Genomic DNA, 14,047 nt, shown 5'->3' on the forward strand with positions numbered 1-14,047 from the left:
TGGGAAGTTGGGAAGTAGCCCAGAGGCAGCCGACCTGAGTCTAGATGCAACGCTGCCAGAACCCACGTCAGTGTGTTGCAGCTAGGATTCCCAGTCGCAGCAGCGGGCCTTTAGCTGCTGCTAGGGACGCAGTGGAGTGGAGGGCCTGAATCTCCCCCGGCCACCCACGCATTGGGTGGCAGTCTCCCCCTCTCCCAGGCGGCTTAGAGCCTGAAGCCTGGGTGTGCTCTTTACCTGTGTTTGCTCAGCCCCTGCTTGAGGGTCTGAGCCTTAGAGCTTAGCTACACTTGTAAGTTAGAGTGCATTAAATCAGCCCGGGTGCCCTAACTCCTGAGGTGTCCACATTGGCAAGGCACCTAGAGCGCATGGACTCTGCACCTGGAGCGCTCCTGGTAATCCTCCTCTACGAGAAGCATAAAGCTTGCTGCACCCTGGCTGAAACACCCGGGTATCAGTGTGGACAACGTGTTGCATTACTGCGCTGTCATTGGCCTCTAGAAACGTCCCATAATCCCCTGAAGTCAGCTGGCCATTCTTGTCATTGTTTTGAACTTGGCTGCAGGCATGCGGATATTCCCTTTCAAAGCTCCATTTCTGACAGCCGGCATGCTTATCTGCTCTGGGACAAAGCAACCACTAGTGTGAAAATGCTGCTTTTGTGAGTGTGTGAGAGAGAGAGGCGGGTCTGCTAATGTCTAAACTTACAAGACAGCATGCTGACACACACTCTGCCCCCCAAAACAGTCTCTCCCCGCACATACACACAACACACTCTCCATCATACTCCACACACACCCCCATTTGAAAAGCACACTGCAGCCACTTGCACACTGGGATAGCTACCACAATGCACTGCTCTTTGTGGTGTTGCAAGAGCTGCTAATGTGGCCACGTCAGTGCACTTGCAGCTGACAGTGTAAACACACAGCAGCGTTTTCCCTGCTACAGTCTCCGAAGACTGGTTTAACTCCTGGCGCTCTACATCTGGAAGCGTAGCCAAACCCATAGACTCATTGCGTGCGTGCGCGCTGCTCAGCCCCTGCCTGGGGGCCTGAGCTCATTACAGCCTGGCCCTGTTAACTGCTACCTGTGTTTTCTCAGTCCCTGCCCAAGGGCCTGAGCTGTGACTCTTTACTGCCCTGACCTAGGGCCTGGGCCTGTTAACTGCTGTTACCTGTGTTTGCTCATCCCCTGTCGGCTGGCTTGAGCCAGGACTCCTGTGGCATGACTGATTCCCCAGGGGCCAGTGCAGGGACTAAGGGAGGTGGTGTGGTTCCCTGCTGCCCCGGAGAGGGACAAGCCCCGACAAACACTCTCTACACGCATGCATGCCAATAAATGGGGCAATTCCTACCACACTTTTTCTAATTCACTATCTTGCTAATGCAGCATTGGGGGTTATTTAATATTAAAATACAAATACAATAAAAGCACATCTAGATTGCAAAGTCAAGCACTCAAAGATTAGGAAACGACAGGTTTATAGTTGCCCTTTGCACATCCATCCTGTGACTTGAGTAAAGTGGGACCTGTGATAATATGTTCTCAAATAATTAAGGAAAGTATCATAATCTATATGCACAAGGGAGACAAATTAAGATTGCACAGACACCCTTTCTACTAGCATTTCCCAACTTTCAGGTATTTGACTCTGCAGCCAAAAATATATTTAAGATAACTTATGTAATTTCCCAGCAAGGGGGATGCTGTGTTTTTTAATTATACTACATGCAACTGTAATAAAACAGCACCCCTCAAAATTAAACACCAAGTTTGGAAACCTGAACCTTCAACACTGCAGCACAGACTACTACCACGTGAACTACAGGACTAATTACATTAAGTTGGCAGCAGGAGAAGGCTGTTTTTCCAGAAAGGGGGTGAGGGATTCAGAGCGGGATGAACCACTGGGTCCAGGTGGTGGGTTTGGGAAACCCAGCCTGATCTCTTCTTCACCTCTAGATTTGAGAGAGCTCCTGCCCCATGTGGTTCCCCAAGATAGCCCCATTGGCCCATTCCCCCTATGGGCTGGGGAAGCCCAGCCCAGGAATCTTCTCCCCATTCCTGACCTGGTGCTTGGAATCACAGTATCACTCTGGTTTGGGACAGCCGGGCACCAAGTCACAACCCTCAGAAGGGGCTGGAACATGAGCCACCACTGGAGAGTGAGTGTAGGGAAGGCTTGCTCTCCAAAACCTCTCCCCCTGCCCATCCTGGGCCTTCCCTGCACACCAGTCTTGGATTGGGGTTGCAGTGCCAGGGTGGACAGTGCATAGATGTAGTGGCGGGTCACCCAAAAAAGAAAATTTAGTTGGTGGGTCACCTAAGTTTCAGAACCCCGATATATAAATTGCTTGAAAAGAAAGTTTGATGTGCTTAAATGTATATAAAAACCCAAATATACATGCGACCCAAAAAGTTAGAAAGAAGTTGGGGGAGTTTCCTGGCCAAAATGGAGAACTAGTCTGCGTACAGAATTCTTCTGGGATCTTTTCTGCAGTTCAGAGATTGGAATGTGTGAGCTTTTACCTGAATAGTTTACAGGTATAGTCAGTTACTTAAATTAATTTGTCCCCAGGACAGCTCCAGGGTAACAGGAAGAAGCAGATATTTTGCTGAATGCAATTCCCTTATTTTTTCAGAACCAAGGGTGTATCAAGCAGCGTTTTTAACAAGAAACGAGAATGGATATGAGTAGCATTCCCCTGAACCAGTTCTCACACAAAAGGAGAGACATCTGTGTGCTCACTCTTGCACCAGGAGTCCACGTAAAAGGGGTCAAACAAGGACTAACAGAGCAGCAAGACTATGGCTCAGGATTAAGTGCACAGGCAGAGCAGCATATACTGCAAGGAACAGAATGGGATGGTTCATCTGCCCGTACGACATCAGACTCATAAGCCCTGACTGTACTCTAAATGTACCCTGTGTACTAGCAGAACTCAGAGACGAACAGTGCTTCAAGTGTAGGATACTAACAGAAGCTCCTACTGCCCACTGCCTTACTTGGCTATGGTTTAAAACCAACATTAGTTTGTTTTGCCTGAGGGCAGAGAAGTGTTTCAATTAAATTTTTCTAAGATTAATGCTGCACTTTTTCCCCTGCCTGGATTTCCTTCTTTGTCCAGACTGTGCAAGCTTACATCTGCATCAGTCTGTCCTCACCTCCCTGCCAATTTTCTTTGAGTATATATATGCTGTAGCTATAAGAACAGGATGGTTTCAACAGGCTCATTGCATACTTTGTATTTAATTATATATTTGTAAAAAGATCAACCTGCTGTATAGCCCACTTCCAAGTGCCTCAGTGGGAAAAAGGGGAGGCACTTTAAAAATAATTTGTTTCCAGTTTCCTCCCTCTTCTTCCTCCCTCCCCCATGCGATTTAGCCACTCAAGCACATATACTTCCCCATCAACCCACAATACATTCACAGCAAGGTGCTGCGACACAATGGGTGTGAGTTTAATGTTTGCATGTTTTTGGTAGTTCACAGGAACACCTCATTCACCTAATGGTATGTATGAAAGGGGAGGAGACAGACTTTCATTCCTTGATTTGGTTTGTCCTAGGCATCATAGCAGTCACATAACCTGCAATTCCTCTGACAGATGCAGCTTTGGTTACACAAGTTTTCAAATTTATTTGAGCATAAGCTTTCGTGATGTGCATCCGATGAAGTGAGCTGTAGCTCACGAAAGCTTATGCTCAAATAAACCTGTTAGTCTCTAAGGTGCCACAAGTACTCCTTTTCTTTTTGTGAATACAGACTAACACTGCTGCTACTCTGAAACAGGTTTTCACTTCACTTCCTTGCCAGTGACATGTAATGGAAGAATGCATGAAAATTTCAGGGTCCCTCCTAGTATGAGCTGCTCCATTGCAGAAGACATGAAAAACAGCTCCTCCCTGCTCCACCACCCATCTCAATTCAGAGACAAATGTGACTTTTCTACCCAAGCGAGTAACTTTAGAACTGATTAACTCTGATTTGCCTGGAAGCTCCCCCGAGACACAGCTACTGAAAATCCAATCACCCTCTATAATCCCACACACTGCCAGTACATGCGATTTGGGGATCACTATCACTACACAAAGCCTCTTCCTACATGTGGTTGCTCATTTTCTGAGCCTGGCTAAGTGGAAGCTTACACTACAAAACCATACACACCCGGTGTTAAACTACAGACATGTAAATGCAGGTTTAGGTTAACACACCCACTCTATACATAGGTACTGCAGGAGTCTACAAACAAATGATTTTTCACATCATACTAGCTAAGAATCAGGGAGTAAGTTAAAGCTGTAATATGTTTGACCAGTTTTTTTGTGAGTTGGGTGTGTTTAGAAATGGCCTTTAAATATTAACTGCTTTCTACGGGGTCTTTAAACCAAAAGTATAAATACATACCTAGGCCCTGGCCACTACATACATAATCAGAGACAAGTCGATTTTTTTTAATAAACACTTTGACACCAGACTTATCCATAACATTCACTATATCACTAATTTATGTAACACGGATACAAAGAAAATACACAGGCCTCACAGATGAATATATTTTTAAAATTCCAGGTCTTAAAAAAATAGATGGGGAAGAGAGGAAGATGTAGACCAGCTCCATTCCCAATTACAGATTACTGGTGGGAAGCATTATATTTTATGGAACCACCCCCCAAAACAACATTTGAAGCTACATCTTAGCTCTGAAACCAAACATTTATATTTCCATTCTAGGTCTCCAACAATTTGCATGGATCAAGTTTTAATATTTAAACTTAAACACTTGGGCATATCATAGTACGAGAGCAGCAATTATAGTTAAGACTTCATAACAGTTTCCATTGTAACCCATTTTCCATCAAGAAGAAGAAGAGTTAAGAATTAAGTTAAGTTTGTACATAGAACAACCTGCATTAATGGAGTGCTTCACCATGCAATCTGACAGCCCTATTTGTGACACTGACAGGCCAGCTCAGTTTCCAGGCTGAAATTTCATGGCGTATCTGACTAGATTCACTACCCTCGCAAGTTTGAGCAAAATCAGTTCAGCCATTCTTTGGCACAGAGTAAGAAAGTTTATCCTGTTATACAAGAATGCTAGCAACTCTTTTGTATCATAAAATAGCAGGGCTGGAAGGGATCTCAGGAAGTCATCTAGTTCAACCCCCTGCTTAAAGCAGGGCCAATCTCCAATTTTTGCCCCAGATCCCTAAATGGCCCCCTCAAGGATTGAACTCACAACCCTGGGTTTAGCAAGCCAATGCTCAAATCACTGACCTATCCCTCCCCCATATTGTCAAAATCGCTGTGGGTTGAACATTTCAATTTGGTATGGTAACATCTCTCACTGAGCAGCAGTAGTCCTGCCTATTCTGTAGGAAAGTGGTTTGATTTGACTAAGTTATTAACCTCCAGGAGAAAAGGAAGTCACCAACCTGGACATAGTATCAGAGGGTAGCCGTGTTAGTCTGTATCCACAAAAACAACAAGGAGTCCAGTGGCACCTTAAAGACTAACAGATTTATTTGGGCATAAGCTTTCGTGGGTAAAAAACCACTCCTTTAGATGCACGGAGTCAAGCTGGACATACAGATTAGATATTTTGCTAAACTTGAGAGATGCAGCTCAGGAATGCTGTGTTGTTTGTGAATATTTAGCTGCAAACCAGCAAAAACCTTAGCGGTTGTGTAAGTGCTGAAGTTGCAAAAAATGGATGACGCATTGTATTTGAGTAGTAGTGTGTGATTGTGTAACTAAAGAATGTGGCAAAAATACATATGTGCAAAGAGGAAGAGTTAAGTTTGTACATAAAACAACCTGCATTTTCAAAACGGAGTGCTTCACCACCCAATCTGACAGCCCTATTTGTGACACCGACAGGCCAGCTCAAATCAAATCCATAGGCCAATTCACTTGTATGTGAATATCAAAGAAATGTTAATGTTCTTGTCTTCACTTGCCTATAATCTGTTTATCACCACATTACATCTATCCCATACTTTATTAAACCTAGATCAAAAGTATATGTTAGAGTAAAGATAAAAATTTACTCTATGTGTAAGCTTTATGAAAACTAATGAAAGATTGTTTGTAACTAAACACATTGTGTACATCTCTGTAATTGGATTGCTCATCACATGAGATTGGAACTTTGTAATTATAAATGCATGCTAACTTCAAAGCATGGGTCATTGGGTTTGACAGTGCAAAATCCACAGACCCAGTATGCGTTTAGTCAAAGGAAAAGCCCATGCTGTGATGAAAACACTTGCCAGATTGCTTTCCAGGGAAAACAGCTGTACGAATGAATCCAGGGAATGATCTTGTCTCTCTGAGCTGTTTGGACACTTTCAGAGAACATTCCAGATGCAAGACAGAGATCTCCAAAGGGTTATTTTGGGTAACTCTGAGACTCTTAGGGAAAACTAGCAGATCACTACATCTCTGCTATCACTTTTGATTTACAACCTTGGACTCACCTGTTAATGTATTTTACCTGCTTTAACCTCTCACTAACTCATTTTCTTTTCTTAACTAATAAACCTTTATGTTAGTTTATTAGAGAAACTGGCTGCCAGTTTTTGGCACAAGATGGAGAGTATCCATTGACCTGGGGTAAGTGGCTGATCCTTTGGGATTGGGAGTAATCTAACTGTTGCCTGATTTAGGAGGTTAATAATAATTTGGATAATAGGGGTTGTAGGCTCAACAATCTGTTTGATCAGAAGACAGTAAGGTCCTTGTCCCGAATCAGGCTCAACAGAATGTACAAAGCCTGTTGTGTCCATATATCACATGGCAGGTGAGTGGACAAGAGTGCATCCAGAATGGGGTGGGGGGGATTGTGTCTTAGTCTGTTGCTTGTTTTTGTTGAGCCAATACAAACATCGAAACTGAATAATCTCGCGCTCATTCCCCACTTGCCTGTGCCTCAGAGATCCACACTGTAGGTCCTCCTAGGTTACTGTGTCGGCTCAGAGGCTGGTGGGATAGTTCTATCAGAGGGGAGAGGAACGCTCACAGCTTTAAGAATAAAAATTCTCAAGATGGTATTATTATCTTATTTCCCTCCTCTTGACCACAGAAACCACTTTCTCTCCTCCCCATACACACGCTGTCAGTGACAGGATTCCCTGTGTATGTTTGTTCTAGTAAGCACCCCTCTACTGCAGCAATTTACTCACAGCATTAGCAGAGCAGAAACAGCACAAAAGTGGAATTTCTCCTCCAATACATGAGGTGTAGGCTAATTGCCTGGCAGAAGCAAAGATGGGTTTTTAAGAATGAGTGTTTTTCCACTCATGGACGAAAATTAACAACACTCTGATAAGCTCTTAAGGTATGTATACACTGCAATTAAGCGCCTGCAGCTGACTACTGTCAGCTGACTGGGGCTTGGAGGTCTTGGGCTGTAAAACTGCTGTGTAGATATTGGGGCTCAGTCTGGAGCCCGAGCCCTGGGAAGCTGCGACCCTCTAGTCCAAGCCCAAAAGGTCAATGCGGCAATTTTACAGCCTCACAGCCTGAGCCAGCTGACATTGGCCAGCCTTGGGTGTTTAACTGCAGTGTAGACATACCTTTAGATCCCCCAGTATCCTACTGCATGATTAGATAAAATGGAGATTCCGGGACTGCAAGGAACCATTCAAGTGCAGAATGAAAAAAATGCAATCATTAATTTCCAACACCCAGAAATTTAATTATTACAGTATGGGATGTGACGTCTAAGATTTCTGGTGGCAGGTTTTGGGGATTGTGTACCTTGTATGCAGTTTTTCTTCTATGTTAGTGTAAGCAAAGTCAGGATGAGCTCCACCCTGTCATCTGGTGGTGAGGTGTGGCAAGTTGTGGAAAAGAACTTCAGGGGCCGATCTCATTTGCATAGGCACACCCACCCCGCCTAGAATGAGGCCATAGCTGCCCAAATGGTCACTTTGGCTGTTGTGGGATCCCAGTGTCTCTGTTATTGGGGCAGGAAGAATAAATTGCTATTACCCTGATTATGGGAACTGTGCTTGGAACTGTACTTGGCCTTTTGTTATGATGGAAGGACTCACCATCAACTAAGTAGCACTCGCTAGGCAAGAGTCATGGGTTCCAAAACTGTGAATTGACAGACTGGGGACAAGTATTAATGCTTGGTGGTATGGGCCTCTTGGTGAGGGCCTTACATGCTAATTGCACTTCCTCCTCTCTCCACTGTGGATTATCAGAGCTAATTTTGATTCCATTAGGAGTCTAGTTACAGGCTGCTAAGCTCACTTTGGGCTAATGGTGCCAGCACTGAGGCTCCCCTACTACAAGCTGAATTCACCAAAGAGCTGAACTGACTAAGAGCTGAAATCACTGAGCGTTGTGTTAAGTAGTGGGGGAGCCTGAAGATATATTGTGTAGCAGTTTGCGGGATGGCTGGAGTGTCTTGTGGACAGGCTGGCAGAGCAGTTCATAGGACGGCGGGAGCTGCTTGTGGGACATGGAGCAGTTTGCTGGCGGAGCGGAGCCCTATGGAGCTGCGGGGCAGTCAGATTCAGATCATGTAAGGTGCCCCTTACTTCTCTTCCACCCAGGTTGGGAGGTAAAGCTCTGCAGATAAACTTTCGAAGCCTAGGGCTGCCCTGACCAGGGACAGAGACTTTTGCGTCATGGGACTTTGGGTGATTTCGGGTTGCTGCACTCAAGAACCAAAGGGAAAGGACACGACCCAATTTGCTGGGGGTGGGGGGGGGGATTGCTCATGGGTTGTGTTATGAATTCTGTTGGTGGCGTTTCCCCAACATAATGCCACATTGTTTCTCTCGGTTATTAAAAGGCTTTTTGCCACACTCAGACTCTGTGCTTGCGAGAGGGGAAGTATTGCCTCTTGGAGGCACCCAGTGGGGGTGGTATATATTTGTCCCAGGTCCCTGGGTGGGGGCTCAAGCCGGTTTTGCATTGTGTTATTGGAATGGATCCCCTAGATATTGAACCCGGCCCTTGTTGCTGCCAACTCTGACGGGCAGAAGGGTCACATTAGCGTAGTAAACTGAACTATGAGACAGTGACCAGAATTTGACTTCTACTTTACTTAAGTTGTAGCAGATGAAGAGAAGGTAAAACTGCCAAATCCTAGAACAGTTTCTATCTGAACTTGCTAAATGGATCAAGTTAATGCACAAAGATACCTTCCAATGTGATAAGAGATTTTACATGTGCAAACAAATGCCTCAAGCTGGTGAGCACAGTTGTAAAAGTAGCAGAACAGACTGCTATCATCAAGTTTTCAAAAAGCATACATGTAAACACAGCCATGTTTACTTTGCCCCTGTATATCACCTCCAACACAGCCAAATGTTGATGGATCTGTTCACTTGGGCAGCAATTAAGCAAACAAATTCAGAACTTTGTGCCAAGTATGTCATCTTGATAAATGGCGCCAATGGTGCTTCACCCTATTTCTACAGCTAATCCACCAGGATTAGCTTCAAACATCACCTACAACTAAAGACACAGGAACGTCTTCAGATATAAAAAAAACGCCAGCTCAGAACAAATTCTAAAGCCCATTTGAGTCCACTGACTATATGGGAACAGAGACTGTTTTATAGAGCGCTTGACTATTTAAAAGATTATCTGGAAAATGTGCGTATCAGTATTTTCCACAGATTTTGGTCATTTTTCCCCCCAGCACCTGAATCTCAGCGAGATTCATTTGTAGAGCTCCTAGCATATGTAATAGGAGTCTTACTAATGTCCAATAGCAATTGTGTAGATTGCTGATCAGCCAGTCTACACTCAGGCTCCCAATACTATAGACCAGCCCAATGGTGGAGGTGAATGGGTGCCAACAACAGTGAGAAATTTTAGGAGTTTTCCTAGTGTAGACAGGGCCTTTGTCTGTTTCAGGACCTAAAAATGTGGTGCTGAATCCCAGCCCTCTTGAGACCTTTAAGCCTTATGGATGTTCAGTGCTATCCCTGCAAGGCCTGCAAACACGCCTACCTAGGCAAACGGTCTTCACCCAATAGAGCATTCAGGAAGTAATCCTGAGTAGGAATGGGGAGAATGGGAGAAGACTGAAGAGAGAATTACTAGGGCTCCACCCACTCCAACTTGACAACATGGATTTTACCTGATTCAATTGATGAGTCACTGTGATCAGAAAGAAATCAATGTGGGTGCAGCACCAATCACCAGTGTTTGCACCACGTTTGAGAGGCGGTCACATCCAGGTCCAGTGGCAAAGACCCTAAGGGTATGTCTGTGTGGCAGCTGGGAGCATGCCTCCAAGCACAGGTAGACAGACACACATTAGCTCTTCGAGTTAGCATACTACAGGCAGCCGAATGACTATGGCAGCAGTGGCTCAAGCTAGCCACCCGAACACAAACCCAACCCACCCTCTGGGTATATACCAGTGGCCTGAGCCACTACCACACTGCTATTTTTAACTAGGGTGACCAATCGGAATGGGACAGGGGGATAAACAGGTTGCCCATTTAAGACAAAGTCCCTAATATCAGGATGTCTGGTCACGCTATTTTTAACACACTAACTGAAGTGGAGCTAGTGTCTGTCTACCCACACTGGGAAGCACACTCCCAGCTGCTGTGTACCCTAAGCCTGAGCAGAGTGCGTTGGGGCAGGGTGGAGATAAATTACGGTGTTTTAACCTATATTACTTACACACACACACCCCCTAATTACTGCTTCAAGTTAAAAACTGACACCTCAAATTCAGGAATTTCCAGGAGTACACCGGACCCTAGCCAGAACGCGGGATTTGGGATCCATGCGCGGTACCGCGTTAACCGCATTATAGTAGGGACCACATTAAAATGAATTGCAATTGAAGTAATTAAATTTGGGATCCATGGCTGCAACTGCGTTATATGCGAATTTGCACTATATAGACGTGCGTTCTAGCGAGGGTCTGGTGTATTACATATCACTGTTTCAAAATGCTTTTGGTTTTTAGGCCTTTCTGATAAATTACTTCCTACCATAGCCCTTAAAGCTTTTCTGGAATGTCAAATTCTTTCCATTCCTTGTAATGTCTCTCTTTCTGCAGTGGACTTCATGGACACAACTTCCAATAGGGTCCCAGCTAAGGAAATATAAGCAATGCAATCTTTCTGATATACTTCTTTAAAGTACATGGTTAAGAAGTTTGAGAACAAAAGGATATTAACGCATGTATTAAAATTCTAGTGAGATATTAATGGGATGTTTTGAAACATGCAGTATATATTTAATCTGGTAAAACACACTGGCTTTTTAGCATCAGTAAAATGATTGTTTGTGGAACCCTGCAACTACCTTTAGATTTGTTAGCACCAGAGAGCAGCATCTTTCATCAGGAAATTAAAAACACTATAAAACACAACGGTGCTAATTAGCACAGCATCTCCTTATACAGGAGCAAAGTTAAGTGTTTAATGCATCTTACAAAATAGAATATTAAGGTCTCTTCTACAACACGGCTTTTAAAAATCCAGTGTGGCAAAAGCACATGTATAATTTTTATTTGTTATTGTTATTATGTCTATCTTGGGTCAATAAGATTTTCACTGGAATTATACTGCTTTTAATGTTTAGCTTCCCGAAACACTTTTCACAGGTCCAAGTTTCTAGACAATGCCTCCATCAGGTAGCATCAGGTGTCCTTGGGGATTATTCTTACCTGTATGACAGGGCACTGAGAGTTAATATTTCAGGAATCCTGCCTGAGATAAATACCATCTCTTTTTGTCCACACAGCCAAGATCTGATAGTGCTGTGAGCATGATACCCTTGGCTTTCATGAAAGGAGCAACTCACTCTGCAAATACTATACCTACCCCGTATCAGCCATCCCTAGAGATTTAGGAATAGCCCTTTCAGCCTTCTTTTGACAGAAGGCTCGAGGCCACGATGCCACGCCCTGGGAGCGGATGGAATAAGTAGCATATGAGTGGGAACTCCCTAGGACAAAACAACACAGAATCTTCACATGCTCAGGATTGGAGAGCGACCCAGGATTGACATGACATCCACCAGTAGCCTCTGGGGTCTTGGCTATGCAATGGCTCATACGCCATCCTTTCACCCATGAAAGATCTAATTTAGGAGACAAGTGAACATTTTGCTGATCTCAATTTACTAAGTAGGATGTGCACAACTACTGCTTCTTAAAAGCAGTTTTTAGCACACAGAGAAATGCAGAAATCAGAACTTGGAAGACACACTCAGAGGCAAGTCTGGTCTGATGCAGCTGCAGCCCTGCCTGGAAGCATGAGAACCTGGTGACTAATAAAAAAAATACATACATACATACCACCACCTACTTCTTACATAGTATTTTTCCATCTATAGATCTCAGAGCACTTTACAAAAGGAGGCCAAGTGTCATTACTCAGCACTCCACTTACTTTGCAGCTCCCACTACTTATGAGAGCCACTGAAGAGGACACCCCCCGCTCCCCAGGACGAGAGGAGGCACATGCCTTCATGCTCCTATGCATGGACAAGAGGAAATTAACACCCCATCTTCCTCTCAGAATAAAAAAAAGCTGTGCAAACACTTCTCTGGCATCACACTTCGCAACAAGTGTACTGTGGTACATTTGAGGCTCGGTTTCAATGCAGTACAGCTCTGAATGTCCACATTTCAGCATTTTCATTTCAGCTCTTTGTAGCGGCAACTTTGTTGAACAGAAACTCTAGTTTCACACAACACACGTTTTCAGCTGTGTTGTAATTAGGAACAACAAAACTACAAATATTGAGCAATCCAGCTAGCATTAGCAACATTTAGCAGTTTTAAAAAAAAAAGTCAATTTATTTTACTAAACTAAGCAAAGTGTTCTGTACAGGTTGTTTGTTCTACATTTAATAAATACTGACCAAAATTGTTTGAGCGCCCTCTGCCAGGACCCTCACGTTATTTATTTGTACTATCCGATTGGCTCTTCTGGGCACTACTGCCCAGGCTCCACTGCGCTAGGCAATCTGCATGCGCACACGCACGCTCTCACACACTAAAAAAGAGTAACAATGATAGATAAGCAACCAGCAGATTTTTTTTTTTTTTAAACAAGAACTGACTTGAGGGGTTTTTTATGGGTTTTTTTTTTTTGTTTTTTACACTGTTCTACACCAGAACTTTCTAAATCTTACTGTCCCCTCTTTGAGACTTACCTGTTTTCTGATTTTTTACCATAGCTTCCTGTTTTGTCCTTCTCGGTTAACCCTTTGACCGTGGGGTTTTTTGTGTTTTTAAGCATATATAAATACATAAACCCAGCCCTACTGCTCCCTGTCCAGCCTGGATCCCTGGACGATTCATCCCACCTTTGTTCTCAGCCTTCCACTCAGAATTCCGCACTTGTGGCTGAGAAAGGTAGAGAGTGTTCCACACAGCAGGCACCCCTCAAGTTCCAAACACTCAGAGGGTGCATGGCCTTTCCTGACCATCCACAGCAGGGAACTCCTCAGTGGGACCAGGTGTAGAGGTGCATCTCCAAAGACTATCCTGAATGTAGCTCAAAAGTGAATTTCAAAGCAAATGACCATGAAGTTTATTTCTTCTCAGTTGTTCCAAGAGAATAATTTGAAGCACAACACCCCCATCAGTACAAAGGGTACTGTACTAACTGCAGTTTACAAGGAGGTAAACAGCAGCTCATTCCCAGCAGCTTTAATAGGCTCACTGCAGGAATTACCCTATGCAGGAGCATGTTCTTAGGATGCAGGCCAATCAGAAGAACCATCCTAATATGGCTTCAGCTGGACTAAAAACCCATTGGCTAGAAAAGAAACAAGGCTCCCCACCAATGGTAACACTGTTGTCACCACCAATTCAACAGTGAAGAGTTGCTACTGGATAATGTATATTGGGTTGTAAGCCAATCATAATAATGTAATCAATGCTGCTCAGACGCTGCACCATGACTTCAGAGGGGCCCTGCTTCAGTACCGTTGCCCGCATTAAAGCAGAAGTCAGATGTTCTGACTTGCCCTGAACAATGTCTGTTATCAATATTATGCTGAGTCACAGAGACTGTGCAGAAACTAAGAGAACTGCAGA

General features: G+C 44.1%; 1 protein-coding gene across 7 annotated transcripts in view; it reads right to left on the bottom strand.

The window, feature by feature from the left end:
* ABCC5 (ATP binding cassette subfamily C member 5) overlaps positions 1 to 14,047 on the bottom strand; it is a 73,523-nt gene that overhangs the window by 48,598 nt on the left and 10,878 nt on the right. Inside the window, exon 1 of one of the 7 annotated variants that reach the window (XM_075132071.1) lies at positions 13,159 to 13,313. The exons of the other annotated variants lie outside the window; for them this stretch is intronic. The gene's annotated coding sequence lies outside the window, so the exon portion shown is untranslated. Of the gene's footprint in view, positions 1 to 13,158; positions 13,314 to 14,047 lie in introns of those variants that run through there. 7 annotated transcript variants of the gene reach the window in all.

The sequence above is a fragment of the Caretta caretta genome, chromosome 9, assembly GCF_965140235.1.
Source record: "Caretta caretta isolate rCarCar2 chromosome 9, rCarCar1.hap1, whole genome shotgun sequence".
Taxonomy (NCBI): Eukaryota; Metazoa; Chordata; order Testudines; family Cheloniidae; genus Caretta; species Caretta caretta.